The 13,915-nt window shown below is 44.4% G+C and overlaps 1 pseudogene; it reads right to left on the bottom strand.

Annotated features, from left to right (window-relative positions):
* Nucleotides 1-232: 232 nt before the first annotated feature.
* Nucleotides 233-1,199, bottom strand: LOC112907840 (MICOS complex subunit MIC27-like; annotated as a pseudogene).
* Between the last annotated feature and the right edge of the window lie 12,716 nt (nucleotides 1,200-13,915).

Below are 13,915 nucleotides of genomic sequence, written 5' to 3' on the forward strand. Positions count from 1 at the left end.
CATGAGAGACACAGAGAGAGGCACACATACACACACAGGCAGAGGGAGAAGGAGGCTCCGTGTGGGGAGCCGGATGTGGGACTCCATCCCGGGACCCCAGGATCACGCTCTGGGTCAAAGGCAGGCGCTAAACTGCTGAGCCACTCAGGGATCCCCAACACGATTTTTTTTCATTATTTTCAATTTCATACATCTTGCAGCTCTCTGTGCAGACTCTTCAGCTTCTAGTGCCTTACATATCTACATCTTCTGGGTGGGACTGCCCGTGATCCATGAGCTTAGGGTCAGTCATAAACTGTGTAGCACCTGAGGTGGATTCTGATTTTCTGTTTCGGAGATGAGTTCAGTTAGCAAAGAAACTGAGTATTTCAGGCTGTCAGTTGTTTTTGCAGGTATTTCTATTTCAGCAGAATTTCTTAACTTAGATTTTTCTTTAGGTTTAGGAAAGGACTCTTTTTTGTTGATTTTTGTCCACAATGATTTAACTGCTTCATAAATTGGCTCACTTGTAGTGTATGCCTTTTTCCCAGTTACCTTTGCAATTATTACTGACTGGACTGGAGGAGCAAACAGCTGCTCCTAAAGTAGCCAGTTGGGATGCCTGGGTGGCTCAGTGGTTCAGCACCTGCCTTTGGCACAAGGCCTGATCCCAGGGTCCCAGGATCGAGTACTGCATCGGGCTACCTGTGCGGAGCCTGCTTCTCTGTCTGCCTGTGTCTCTGCCTCTCTCTCTCTCTCTGTCTCTCATGAATAAATAAATAAAATCTTAAACAAAACAAAACAAACAAACAAAAAAAAACTAGAACTTTTTCTTGCTGAAACCAATCTTGCCAATCCTGAAACAGTAATCATTCCAATTTTTGGAAGAAAATCTCGAGGTGGATTCTTCAGATAGACATACACATCTTTTCCAAATTGTACTGTATCCATTATCCCATTTTTCACAAACACATAAGCACCCTTGCACCAGCCAATATGATGACTAGTTGTAGTGTGGATGGATGCAAAGCCCACTTGTAAACGACCAGGCTGCTCTTCAATGTATTTAGACTGCAGAGGTGGTGCAGTATATATGGGAGCTGCTCTGGTTTTACTAGCTGCTTTTTGTATCCTTCTTCTTCAGCCGCATGCACAGTTATAGATGCACATATCAGACCTGCAGGTACGGGTGTCAGCTTTCCCATCCTAACAGCCACCATATCTGTGACCTTCTCCATCTAGATTTTCATATCAGGGAAGGCCTTTCTAAGAATGAGTCAAAACCTCCCAAAGACCAATAAATTTGACTATATGAAAATAAGATATATCTTCATGGCAACATTGGATGGACTAACCCCCAGGTACCTTAGAATGTAACCTTATTTGGGAATAGAGACCTTGTAGATAGAGTTGAGATAAAATCATGTCCTACTGGGTCGGTTGGGTCCTGAACCCAACACGGCTGCCTGTCCTTATGAGAAGAGAGGAGACAGAGATAGAGATGCAGGGAAGACACCATGTGACCATAGGGGCGGAAATCCACGTGCTGTAGCTGGTAGCTGGAAGCCGAGAAAGGCCCAGGATTGCCACAAACCACCAGATCCAAGGAGAGAGACAAAGAAAGACTCCCCCCCATGGGTTTCAGAGGGAACATGGCCCTGCGGTCACGTTGATTTTGGACGCCCAGCCTCCAGAGCTGCGCCACAATACATTTCTGTTGTTCTAAGCCACTCAGTTTGTAGTACTTTATTACAACGAATAGATCCAGCTTCTTTTCTGGCCTGTTCCGGAAAAGTAGTCTGATCCTACTGAAGGTTTTGCTCTTAATCACTCCGGCCAGGAAAATGCACTGAGGTATAAAACACAAGGTACGTTTACAGAGGTTCAGAGGCTGCAAGTGGCCTTGCCTAGAAGTACTCTTACCCTGATGAGCACTGAGCACTGAAGAGAAAGGCTGAACGCTGTACTGAACACCTGAGACCAATATAACATTGGATGTTAAATTCCTGGAATTAAAAAAACAAAAAAAAAATTGTTGTAAAGAGGCCCGGTGTTAGGTAGCCATGCACCTGCTCTCTCTGCCGTCCCAATTCCTCTCTGATACTCTATTTACTATTGGTCGGCTTCACTTGAATACAAACTGTGTGACAGCAGGAACCTTTTCCTTTCTGCTCACCACTGTATCCTGGGGAGATGCCCAGCGGATGGCAGATGATCCACACTCTTTGGATGATGAAGGGATAAAAATCACAAAGAATTCCAGCCCATCGCCGACTCTGTGACCTAAGGCTCGTTATGTAGCGATTCCAACTCTGTGCGTCTTCATCTGTAAAAAGGGGAGGAGTGTGGGGGCACCTGGGTGGCTCAGTGGATGAGCGTCTGCCTTGGGCTCGGGGCGTGATCCTGGAGACCCGAGATGGAGTCCCACGTTGGGCTCCCTGCATGGAGCCTGCTTCTCCCCCTGCCTGTGTCTCTGCCTCTCTCTCTGTGTCTCTCATGAATAAATAATTTTTTTTTTAAAAGGGAGAAGTGTGTGTGCTGCGGGGTCGGAGGGGGGATGATGGGTGCCATGTGGAGTGGTGGTGTTTTGGGTTTGGTTTCCTTGGGGAGCCATCAACTGGAACGTTAAGCTCTACTGGGTTCTCCACCAGAGTCTGATTTTACCAGGGTCCCCAGTGGCTACTGGAGCCTGACACAGAGTAGGTGGTCAATAAATTTTTTTTTAAGATTTTATTTATTTATTCATAGAGACACACAGAGAGAGAGGCAGAGGCCCAGGCAGAGGGAGAAGCAGGCTCCATGCAGGGAGCCGGACGTGGGACTCGATCCCAGGTCTCCAGGATCATACCCCGGGCTGCAGGTGGGACTAAACCGCTGCGCCACTGGGGCTGCCAAGGTGGTCAATAAATTGACTGAATAAATGAAAAAAGGCCTCTGGAGGCGAGGGTTTTGAGAAATATTGAGAATGGAAAACCTGGTACTCGTTTTACTGGATGTTGGGGAGAATAAAAGTAGTGACGCCACATCCTCTCTTTAGCCTTGGGAACTGGTGTTAGCTGTCCACAGATTTTAAAACTTGTGAAGAAAAGGAAATAACACTGCTCCGGGTCTTTTGAACTGGCGGGCCTTACCCTCCGATTTCCACCACCCCAGCGCCTCAGAAAAGGCATGCTTTCAAACCTGGCAAAGTAACAAAGTTTGGGGATTTTAAATGGAAACAAAAACAAACATTTACAGAGCTTTTTCTACTTCTCAGCCTCCTCCTGGCAAAGATTTAATAAGTAAATATTTGCCTTCTGTCCCCACTCCACTTTTCTCTTTACAGTTTAATATATTAAAGTGCATACGTGATAGCCAAATACATGAGATTTCAGTCCATTTTAACTTTTTTTAAAGGATTTTATTTATTTATTCATGAGAGACACAGAGGCAGAGGCAGAGACACAGGCAGAGGGAGAAGCAGGCTCCATGCAGGGAGCCCGACATGGGACTCGATCCCTGGTCTCCAGGATCACGCCCTGGGCTGAAGGCAGGTGCTAAACCGCTGAGGCACCCAGGGATCCCCTTGGTAGAGTTTTTAAATCACTTTCTGTCTTCTTCTTTGGAACAGATGTTGAATGATTATAATGAAATAGCTAGATAAAAATCGCTTTCTATAAAATTAGATATAACCAATTTCTGTGTTGCTATTTTGAAAGGGTCCATCTTTGTCAGCATGGCGTGGCAGTTATCCGTAACGTTCACGCCGCTCTCTCAACACTTAAAGGCTTGTATCTTGTCTTCAGTCTAAAGGCTTAAACTAGACTACAAACAAGGCAAAGGTTACAGCACAAACTAAATATTTACATTGCCTCTTAAAATAACTCTGCCACGTGCAATATTCCCATAAGACAGCATTTCTAGGGACGCCTGGGTGTCTCAGGGGTTGAGCGTCTGCCTTTGGCTCAGGGTGTGATCCCAGACACCCGGGATTGAGTCCCCCATGGGGCTCCCTGCAAGGAGCCTGCTTCTCCCTCTGCCTGTGTCTCTGCCTCTCTCTCTGTGTCTCTCATGAATAAATAAATAAAATCCTTAAAAAAAAAAAAAAAAAAAGAAAGACAGCATTTCTAAATCCAGCTCCAAGGGTGAAAAGGATAATTGGGTATTTTTTAAAAGTTTTTAAACTTTAGCCCCCAATACTCACTTCTGAATAACTACTTTCATATTCTCTTAGTCAATATATATATATTCATTTATTTAAGATTTTATTTATTCATGAGAGACACACAGAGAAAGGCAGAGACACAGGCAGAGGGAAAAGCAGGCCCCCCACAAGGAGCCCAATGTGGGACTTGATCCCGGATCCAGTGATCACGCTCTAAGTCAAAGGCAGAGACACTCAACTGCTGTGCCCCCTCAGGCGTCCCAATATATATATATATATATATTTTTTTTTAAGATTTTATTTATTTATTCATAAGAAACACAGAGAGAGCGAGAGAGAGAGAGGCAGAGACACAGTTAGAGGGAGAAGCAGGCTCCACACAGGGAGTCTGATGTGGGACTCAATCCCGGGATTCCAGGATCACATCCTGAGCCAAAGGCAGGCGTTAAACTGCTGAGCCACCCAGGGATCCCCAATATTTATATATTTAAATGTCCATCCCTCAATGTCTCTGAAAGCACTCTGCCACAATGGACTCCTAATTTCATTCTAATGTCTTACAGGATATTCACCAAGCGTAGACTCTATTTGCTTCAGACTCTTTTGACCTACAAGACCTTTGAATAATACACTGGGGCACTCCTTCGCCCACTCTAAGCTGGGAACACCTCTGAAACTTCTCCCTTCATTTTGCACCACTTCTTGGACACTGAGTACATGTAGCTTAGAGTACAGAGGCCAACCGCAGGCTTGGGCATCATGGTACACAGGAAACACAGAGTCTGAAACTACCCATCAGATTATATTATTTAATATTGTGCTTCTAAAGATAATATAATTAAGAGTATTTTCTGGAGTCTTATAGATTTTATGACGAACAAGTATGGATTTAGCCAAGTTCAAAACTAAATCAAGTCCAGAATACATAATGAACTTTTATGACTCAACAACAACAACAACAACAAAACCAATAAAATAGGGGCAAAGGCCTTTTTTTTTTTTTTTTTTAACATTTTATTTATTTATTCATGAGAGACACAGGGAGAGAGAGAGGCAGAGACATAGGCAGCGGGAGAAGCAGGCTCCATGCAGGGAGCCTGAGGTGGGACTCGATCCCAGGTCGCCAGGATCAGGCCTGGGCTGAAGGCGGTGCCAAACCACTGAGCCACCTGGGCTGCCAGGGGGCAAAGGCCAAAGGCCTTAAACAGACATTTCTCCATGGAAGATACACATGTGACCAATAAGCACATGAAAAGATGCTCAACGTTAGTAGCCCTTAGGGAAACATAAATCAAAACCATCATGAGATATTGCGTCATACCCAATAGGATGGCCATTTGAAGAAAAGAGAAAGTAACAAGGGTTGGTAAGAATGTGGAGAGACTGGAACTCATGCACTGCTAGTGGGAATCCAAGATGGTGCAACCACCGTGGAAAATAGTTTAGTGGTTCCTAAAAAAAATCAAACATAGAATTACCGTATGATCCAGTGATCTCACCCCTACATATAAAACCTAAACAAGTGAAAGTGGGGATTCAAACATCTCAATAGTCATAGTAACATTATTCACTATAATAGCCAAGGGATGGAAATAATCCGCATCCAGCAACAGGTGAGTGAATAAGCAAGTACCCCATTACGAGCAAAGAGAATTCATTGGCATAAAGACAATGTTAGAAAAAAAAAAGCACATTTTATGAAAAATAATAATTTGTCAATGTTTTCTTCACTACCATGTATGAAGACACTGTCCTAAGTGTGCCTCACGTATTTTAGTTCAATTAATCTTTGCAAAGGCCTTAAGGGGAAAGTGATGGTATTCTCATTATACATTAGGGAACCTGAGGCACAAGGAGGTGCAGTCACTTCACTAAGGTCACACAGCAAGTAAGCGGCCTTGGCAGGATTTGGTTCCGGTACTTAAGTCATTCCGCTGCAGCTTCCAACAAAGTTCCTGGGCACAAGGCGCACAAATGACTTCCGTGCAAGGAAGAAACATGCAGAGGTCTCGCAAGTGGTGCGAGCAAAGCCTCTGCTTTGTACACGGGAGGTGCTTGAGTCACAGTTAAGGAACACGCCTTCCAAGTACTTTTGAAGGTCAGGGGGCCTAGTCGTGACCCCTGGTCCTGTGGGCTTGCCTGGGGCAAGAGCAGCCCGCAGACATGCTTGCACGCTTGCACACCAACCACGCTGGCAGGCTTCCCACACAAACAGGACTTAGGTGGCGAGGGGGCTGCCGCTTCTCACTCCTTACAGACAATCGGGGACACTGCGCAGAGACACCGCACAGGCCCTGATACCACAATGTCCGAGGAGAAAGGATGTTCAGGTTCGTTCGTCTGTGAGTCTTCTGTCTGGGAGCTGCTTTGGAGGAGAAGGTGAAGGGAATGGTTGGTATCTGGCATCTCAGAGGTGGGACTTGGTTCAAGGTCACAAACACAATCTTGGATTTCAAGCAGGACCCATTACGCCAACACTGGTAAGACTAGGGTGTTGCTGTAGCTATAAATGCTCTCCGGACACCAAGTAGGATGCCAAGCAGAGTTCACTTTATGAAAGGATTGCATTTCTATGTTTATATCGATGCTCTAAAGTGGAAACATACTTTTCTTCAAACACACATGATTGTTAAAAATTGAGGTATTGCGTAGGTACAGTTAAAAAGAGCTAATTTTAGCGGCTCAGCAGGATGGATTTTTATCTAGGTACATACCCAGGTCTAAGCATCCAGATCAAGGCGTAACCCCCAGGAGGCTCCGTCATGACCCTTCCCAGCCATCACCATCTCTTAGACGTAACCTCCATTATGAATTCCACCAGCAGAGATTAAAATTTTAAAATAATTATTTTTATCAATATAGAACAGACATAAGTTATCTGCAAAAAGTGAGTGAACCTTGGGCAGCCCAGGTGGCTCAGCGGTTTAGCGCCACCTTCAGCCCTGGGTGTGATCCTGGAGACCCAGGATCGAGTCCCATGTCGGACTCCCTGCATGGAGCCTGCTTCTCCCTCTGCCCCCTGCCCCCCGTTTCTCATGAATAAATAAACAAAATCTTTTTTTTGGTTTGTTTTATTTTTTAAATATTTTATTTATTTATTTATTCATGAGAGACACAAAGAGAGAGAGCGAGAGATTGGCAGAGACACAGGCAGAGGGAGAAGCAGGCTCCATGCAGGGAGCCTGATGTGGGACTCGATCCTGGGTCTCCAGGATCACACCCCGGGCTGAAGGTGGCGCTAAACTGCTGAGCCACCCGGACTGCCCCTAAATAAATAAAATCTTAAAAAAAAAAGTGAGTGAACCTCAAGGGTAGAGTGACATAAATATTTGAATACATATGCACCCATGTAACTACCGTCAAGAACAGTATATAGAACATTCTCGTACCCCAGAATGCTCCCTCCAACCTCTTTCCAGTTAATAACCGGCTCTCTTGAAAAAAAAAGTTTTTTTTTAAAAAGGGGTGCCTGCCTGGCTCAGTTGGTAGAGCATGTGACTCCTGATCTCAGGGTTGTGAGTTCAAGCCCCAGGTTGGGCGTGGAGACTACTTCAAAGAATAAATTAAATAACTGGCTTTCCTGAAGTCATCCCTATTTATAGGTCATCCTTGTTTAATTTTGCACGTTTGGAGGCTTTAGATATATTAAATTATGCAGCATGCATGCTTGTCCAGCTTTTGTTCAACAGTGTGTTGTGTTTTACATGTAACAGGCATTCGTCCTCTTTTTTTTTTTTTATTGCTCAGTCATATCCTATGACTGTATCATAATTTGTTCTTTTTTAAGAAAGATTTTAGTTATTTACTCAAGATAGATTGAGTGAGTGTGTGTGAGAGAGAGAACATGTGCATGTGCATGAGTGTGGGGGTGGGTGGTCCGGGATTGTGGGCAGAGGGAACGGGAGAAGCAGAGGGAGAGGGAGAAGGAGAGGGAGAGGGAGAAGCAGCGGGAAAGGGAGAAGCAGAGTCCCTGCTCAACTGGGCACTCGATCCCAGGACCCTGGGATCATGACCTAAGCCAAAGGCAGACGCTTACCCAACTGAACCATGCAGGTGCCCCTATTACAATTTATTCTTATTTTCATGACTCTACTGGGTTTTTTTCCCTAATTTTATTGATTTATTGAGAGAGAGAGAGAGAGAAAGTGCATGTGAGCGAGGGGAGGGGCGAAGGGAGAGGATCCCAAGCAGACTCCCCGATGAGCAGGGAGCCCAGGGTGAGGCCCCATCTCACGCCCCGAGATCACAACCTGAGCCGAAAGCAAGAATTGGATGCTCAGGGATCCCTGGGTGGCGCAGCGGTTTGGCGCCTACCTTTGGCCCAGGGCGCGATCCTGGAGACCCGGGATCGAATCCCACGTTGGGCTCCCGGTGCATGGAGCCCGCTTCTCCCTCTGCCTGTGTCTCTGCCTCTCTCTCATTCTCTCTGTGACTATCATAAATAAATAAATAAATAAATAAATAAATAAATAAATAAATAAAAAGAATTGGATGCTCAGAGGACTGAGCCGCCCAGGCGCCCCTCCACAGCCCCCCTGTTGACAGGCATCTGGGCTGGTGCCAGTTTCGGGCTACCCTGTGTAAAGCTGCTGAGAACATTCTCGGACATGTCTTCTGGTAAACGTTCCTACTCGTTTCCACAAGAGGTACGGGTGTGTCGGAGCATATAATAGGAAAATTTTGACCTGTTCTGGCAAGGCCAGGAAATTACTGCACTAAAATGCCTTTTGGGTGATAGTGTTTTCTGAATTTCAAACCTAGAGTCCAGGAACACAGCTCCCATGTCTAGGAAATTAGTGGGGACTCTTCCTCCCTTTTCTCTCAGTCCTGGAAGCACTAAGGTTAAAGACGTCCTGGCACTGGCCACCTTTTGTGTATCTGGATGATTCATAAATAGTAGGGTAAGTCCCTGACTACGTCCACAATTAGGAAAACTACTATTCTGTGGGTGGCATTTGTTTTCCTTTGCTGTCAGCATCCAAATCCCTTCACTCACTTGGCAAGTTTCCCAAGTGATGCCTCTCTGTTGGGAGGCCCAGCCCACGTACTGAAACTTAAACAGCCCTTGCTGTCCTAGTCTCTCCTTTGTAAGCAGAGCAGGGCACGTGACCCGCTTGCCTCAATCCACCTGTCCCTTTGAATCACCTGGATCTGAGTCACGAGTCCTTCCAGCATCCACGGATGGCAGAGTTGGTGGTGCATTTGGCACACACAGGGCAGCAGGAGCAGCAGAGCTGTTCTCAGCAGAGGGGACGGGAGGTGACATTTTGGACATTGCTCCTACTGCAGAGCCTCCGATTCATCTCCTGAGCCATCCCAACGATGCTGTAAGCTAGAGAGCAGATGCTAGTGAATTCCTCTTATCTTTAAAGCAACCCACTTCGGTTTCTGTCACTTACAACTAAGAACACTCTGGCTGCTAATTCCTCCAAACCAAATTCTCCTATAAATGATGATTACAGGGGGACACCTGGGTGGCTTAGTGGTTGAGTGTCTGCCTTTGGCCCAGGGCGTGATCCTGGAGTCCTGGGATCGAGTCCCGCATCGGGCTCCCTGCAGGGAGCCTGCTGCTCCCTCTGCCTGTGTCTCTGCCTCTCTCTGTATCTCTCATGAATAAATAAAAATTTTAAAAAATGGTGATTACAAATATTTATTGTTTTTACTGAACAACAACAAAATCCTTACGAAGTCACAAAAGACTCTGAGGAGCCAAAGCAATCTTGAGAAAGAAGAGACAAGCTGTAGGAATCCCAACACCAGCCTTCAAGCCATACTACAAAGTTATGATAATCAAAACAGGATGGTACTGGCACAGAAAAACAGATACACAGATCAACGGAATAGGATACAGAGCCCAATAAACCCACACTTATATGGCCAGTCTGTGACAATGAAGGCAAGAATATACAATGAGGGGGAATCTCTGGGTGGCTCAGTGGTTTGGCGCCTGCCTTCGGCCCAGGGCATGATCCTGGAGTCCCGGGATTGAGTCCCATGTCGGGTGTCCTGCGTGGAGCCTGCTTCTCCCTCTGCCTGTCTCTCTCTCTCTGTGTTTCTCATGAATAAATAAAATCTTAAAAAAAAAAAAAGAATATACAATGGGAGTAAAGACAGTCTCTCCACAAGTGGTGCTGGGAAATTTGGACAGCGACAGGCAAAGAATGAAACTGGACCGCTTAGACCAGACACAAAAATACACACAAGATGGATTAAAGAATTAAATGTGAGACCTGAAGCCATTAGACTCCTCAAAGAAAACATAGGCAGTGTACTTATGGAATTGACCTTAGCAATATTTTCCTGGATATGTCCCATGTAAGGGAAACAAAAGCAAAAAATAAATAATTGGGGCTACGTTAAAGTAAAAAACTTTTGCACAGTGAAGGAAACCATAAACAAAATGAAAACCTTTTTTTTTTTTTAATTTATTTATGATACTCACAGAGAGAGAGAGAGAGAGAGAGAGAGACAGGCAGAGGGAGAAGCTGGCTCCATGCCCCGGGAGCCCGACGTGGGATTCGATCCCCGATCTCCAGGATCGCGCCCTGGGCCAAAGGCAGGCGCTAAACCGCTGCGCCACCCAGGGATCCCAACAAAATGAAAACCTACTAAATTCAGCAGCAATTCAGCAACCTACTGAATGGCAGAGGATATTTAGTCACGATATAGCTGAAAAGGGGTAAATATCCTAAATATATAAAGAACTCATACAACACCAAAACCACAAATCATCTGATTAAGAATGGGTAGAGAACCTGAATAGACTTTTAAAAAATTTAAAAAAGATTTTTAAGTAGTCTCCACACCCATCGTGGTGTTCAAACTTACAAACCTGAGGGGATGCTTGGGTGGGACAGGCAAAATAGGTGAGGGGAAATAAGGGTACAAACTTCATTAGAAACCAAAGAAGTCACAGAGATGAAGAGGACAGCATAGGGAACGAAGTCAGTAATATTGTAGTGACTTTGTGTGGTGACTGCACTTATCATGGAAGGCATTACGCAATGTTTATAACTGCTGAATCCCCATGTTGTACGCCTGAAACTAATATAGCAAATGTTAACGATACTTCTATTAAACATTAAAAATAGATATATCATTTTCCTTGATAGCACAAAAGGGTGCTTGGTGTAAAAAAAGAAAGAAACCTTACACGCTACTTACAATCCCAACTGTCCTGGTTAATGTCTAGGAGGGGTCTAACATCTTGCAAAACTTGTAATTTCTCCAAAGCAGTGAAACGGTAGGGTTATCCATTAAACAAATCACAGGGCAAACAGAATTACGTCTTTAAATACGTACCCGGGGGTGAGGTGCGTGATAAGCTTCTCATATCTGGTGGCCTTTTTTCCCTTTGGTATAAAGAAGAGAGGAAGGTGCCAAATCTACACCGTGTTAGTTGGAAGATACGTCTCCCATTCTCCAGTCTTCTCGTCTCTTTTCCTTCTTTGGAGCTGGCATCAAACCTTGTGGCTTTGTCAAGTCAAACAGTTGAAATGGAAATGTTATTTGAATGTTTCAAAAGCCATTGTAGAAATGGTAAAGGCTGCACCAGAATATACAGATTTCCAAAGAAGCCTGGATTATAGGATCAATGCACTCATCAGTAGCTCGTTGTTAATAACGAACTGTACTTCTGCTAATGAAAAGTTCTTACCAACTACATTATCAGAACCAAAAATGTAAAATTAAATGTTAACGTTTTCACAGAGAATTTTCTTTTCTTTTCTTTTTAAAGATTTTATTTATTTATTCGTGAGAGACACACAGAGGCAGAGACACAGGCAGAGGGAGAAGCAGGCTCCCTGCAGGGAGCCCGATGTAGGACTCGATCCCAGGACCCCGGGGTCATAACCTGAGCCAAAGGGAGATGCTCAACCACTGAGCCACCCAGGCGTCCCGAGAATTTTCATTCACGGTATGATTTCAGGTATTTTTTTTTTTTTTTGAATCTCATCGGCTCCCATTGCTCAGAGGAGTTAAGTGACTTGCCTAAAGCTGCACGGCTTGAACCTAGATTTAACGCCCATTCCTTGCTTTTTATAATGTGAACATCAAAAACTTTAAAACAATTATGAATTGCATTAAAATGGAGAAAACTCTAAATTCAGAAAAATGGAATCAGCTGGCTTATTAGTTAAAACATATTATATAATTCAAAAAAACATTTTGTGACTACCAAAGCCCTTTATGTATGTATAGAAGTACATGCCCGAGTGAGATGAAAATGGAAGGATATGCTCCAAAGTGTTACCGGGGACTATCCCTGGGGTAGAAGTATTGGCAATTTTGTGTGTGTTTGGAAGAGGAAGTATGAGCTTAGCTTCATTTTCTAAATTTTCGACAATAAATGCACGACCTATATACTGTCTGAAAAAGCCTTTTATTACTGGTATTATCAAATGGTCACTTTGATATTGTACCTTTAAAACAGCCAACTCGTTACCTATCTCAATGAACTCAATGAAAAGTGTATTTTGAATATCCAGCTACGGCTTATCCAACCAGCACCTCCCTGGTATCTGACATACATCGCTCTAGTTTTTACAACAGTTTCATCGGGTAGTAGTGGTATCGCCATGTCACAGATAAGGAAGCTGATGCTTCGGGAGGTTCAACGGTCAAGATCACACAGGAAGGAACGGAGTCTTGGTTATAGCGAGGTCAAAAGTCCACCTTCTCCATCTGCTAGGCTGCACCATCCCTCCTACCTTTGACCACTCCCAGCTTTTCTAGGGCAGGAGAGCTGCTCTATCACATGCTGGTGTCATCTCTCAGATACTTTTCTTTAAAAACACTTTTAAAGGGATGCCTGGGTGGCTCAGCCGGTAACAAGTCTGCCTTTAGTTCAGGTCATGATCCTGGGGTCCTAAGATCGAGCCCCACATCAGGTTCCTTGCCTAGGAGGGGAACCTGCTTCTCCCTCTCCCTCTCCCTCCTCCCCCTCTGCTCCTGCTCGTGTGCTCTCTCACTGTCTCTCAAATAAAATCCAAAAAAAAAAAAAAAAAAAAGAAAAAGAACCACATTTAAAATATTAAAGTAGACAATTTAAAAATGATTATATGTATCGTAAAAAGCCCAGAATGTTATATTCCCAACAGTATATCCCACCAGGGAGCTGAACTGATAGTAGTGGGACTTTTATTTATTTATTTTTAAAGTAAACTCCATCCTCAACATGGGGCTTGAACTCACAACCCTGAGATCAAGAGTCCTATGCTCTACTGACTGTGCCAGCTGGGTGCCCCAAAAGTGGTGGGACTTCTTTATTTTCCAAGCTTTTCTACTTACTAGCTTTTCTTTCTCTTAAAAATTTTTTCTACAATAGTTTTTTTTTTTTAAGGTGCAAATCAGAAAAAAAAAATCCAGATTCTTCCTATGTTGCCTATCTTTTGAACATTGGCGCATCTCAACATCAGATTCAGTACACAAATCATTTCTAGAAATGCACACAACCAAAGCGGGTGCTTCATCGCCAAGCCATGCTCTTCTCACACAGATCCCCCCGGACAATGGCCTCAGGTTCTCTGTGTCACCAGCTCCTGTATCTTCAGTGCTAGAACAGCATCTGGCCAACAAAAGCATTTGGCACCTAAATGGCAAAGGAATGCGTGAAGAATACGTACTTCTCTTCTTTCTAAGTTTTATGTATATTGACACATTTTCTCATATTAAGTTTAAAGTCAGGATACAGGGACCCCTGGGTGGCACAGCGGTTTGGCGCCTGCCTTTGGCCCAGGGCGCGATCCTGGAGACCCGGGATCGAATCCCACGTCGGGCTCCCGGTGCATG

Source organism: Vulpes vulpes, unplaced genomic scaffold, assembly GCF_048418805.1.
Source record: "Vulpes vulpes isolate BD-2025 unplaced genomic scaffold, VulVul3 u000000652, whole genome shotgun sequence".
Taxonomy (NCBI): Eukaryota; Metazoa; Chordata; class Mammalia; order Carnivora; family Canidae; genus Vulpes; species Vulpes vulpes.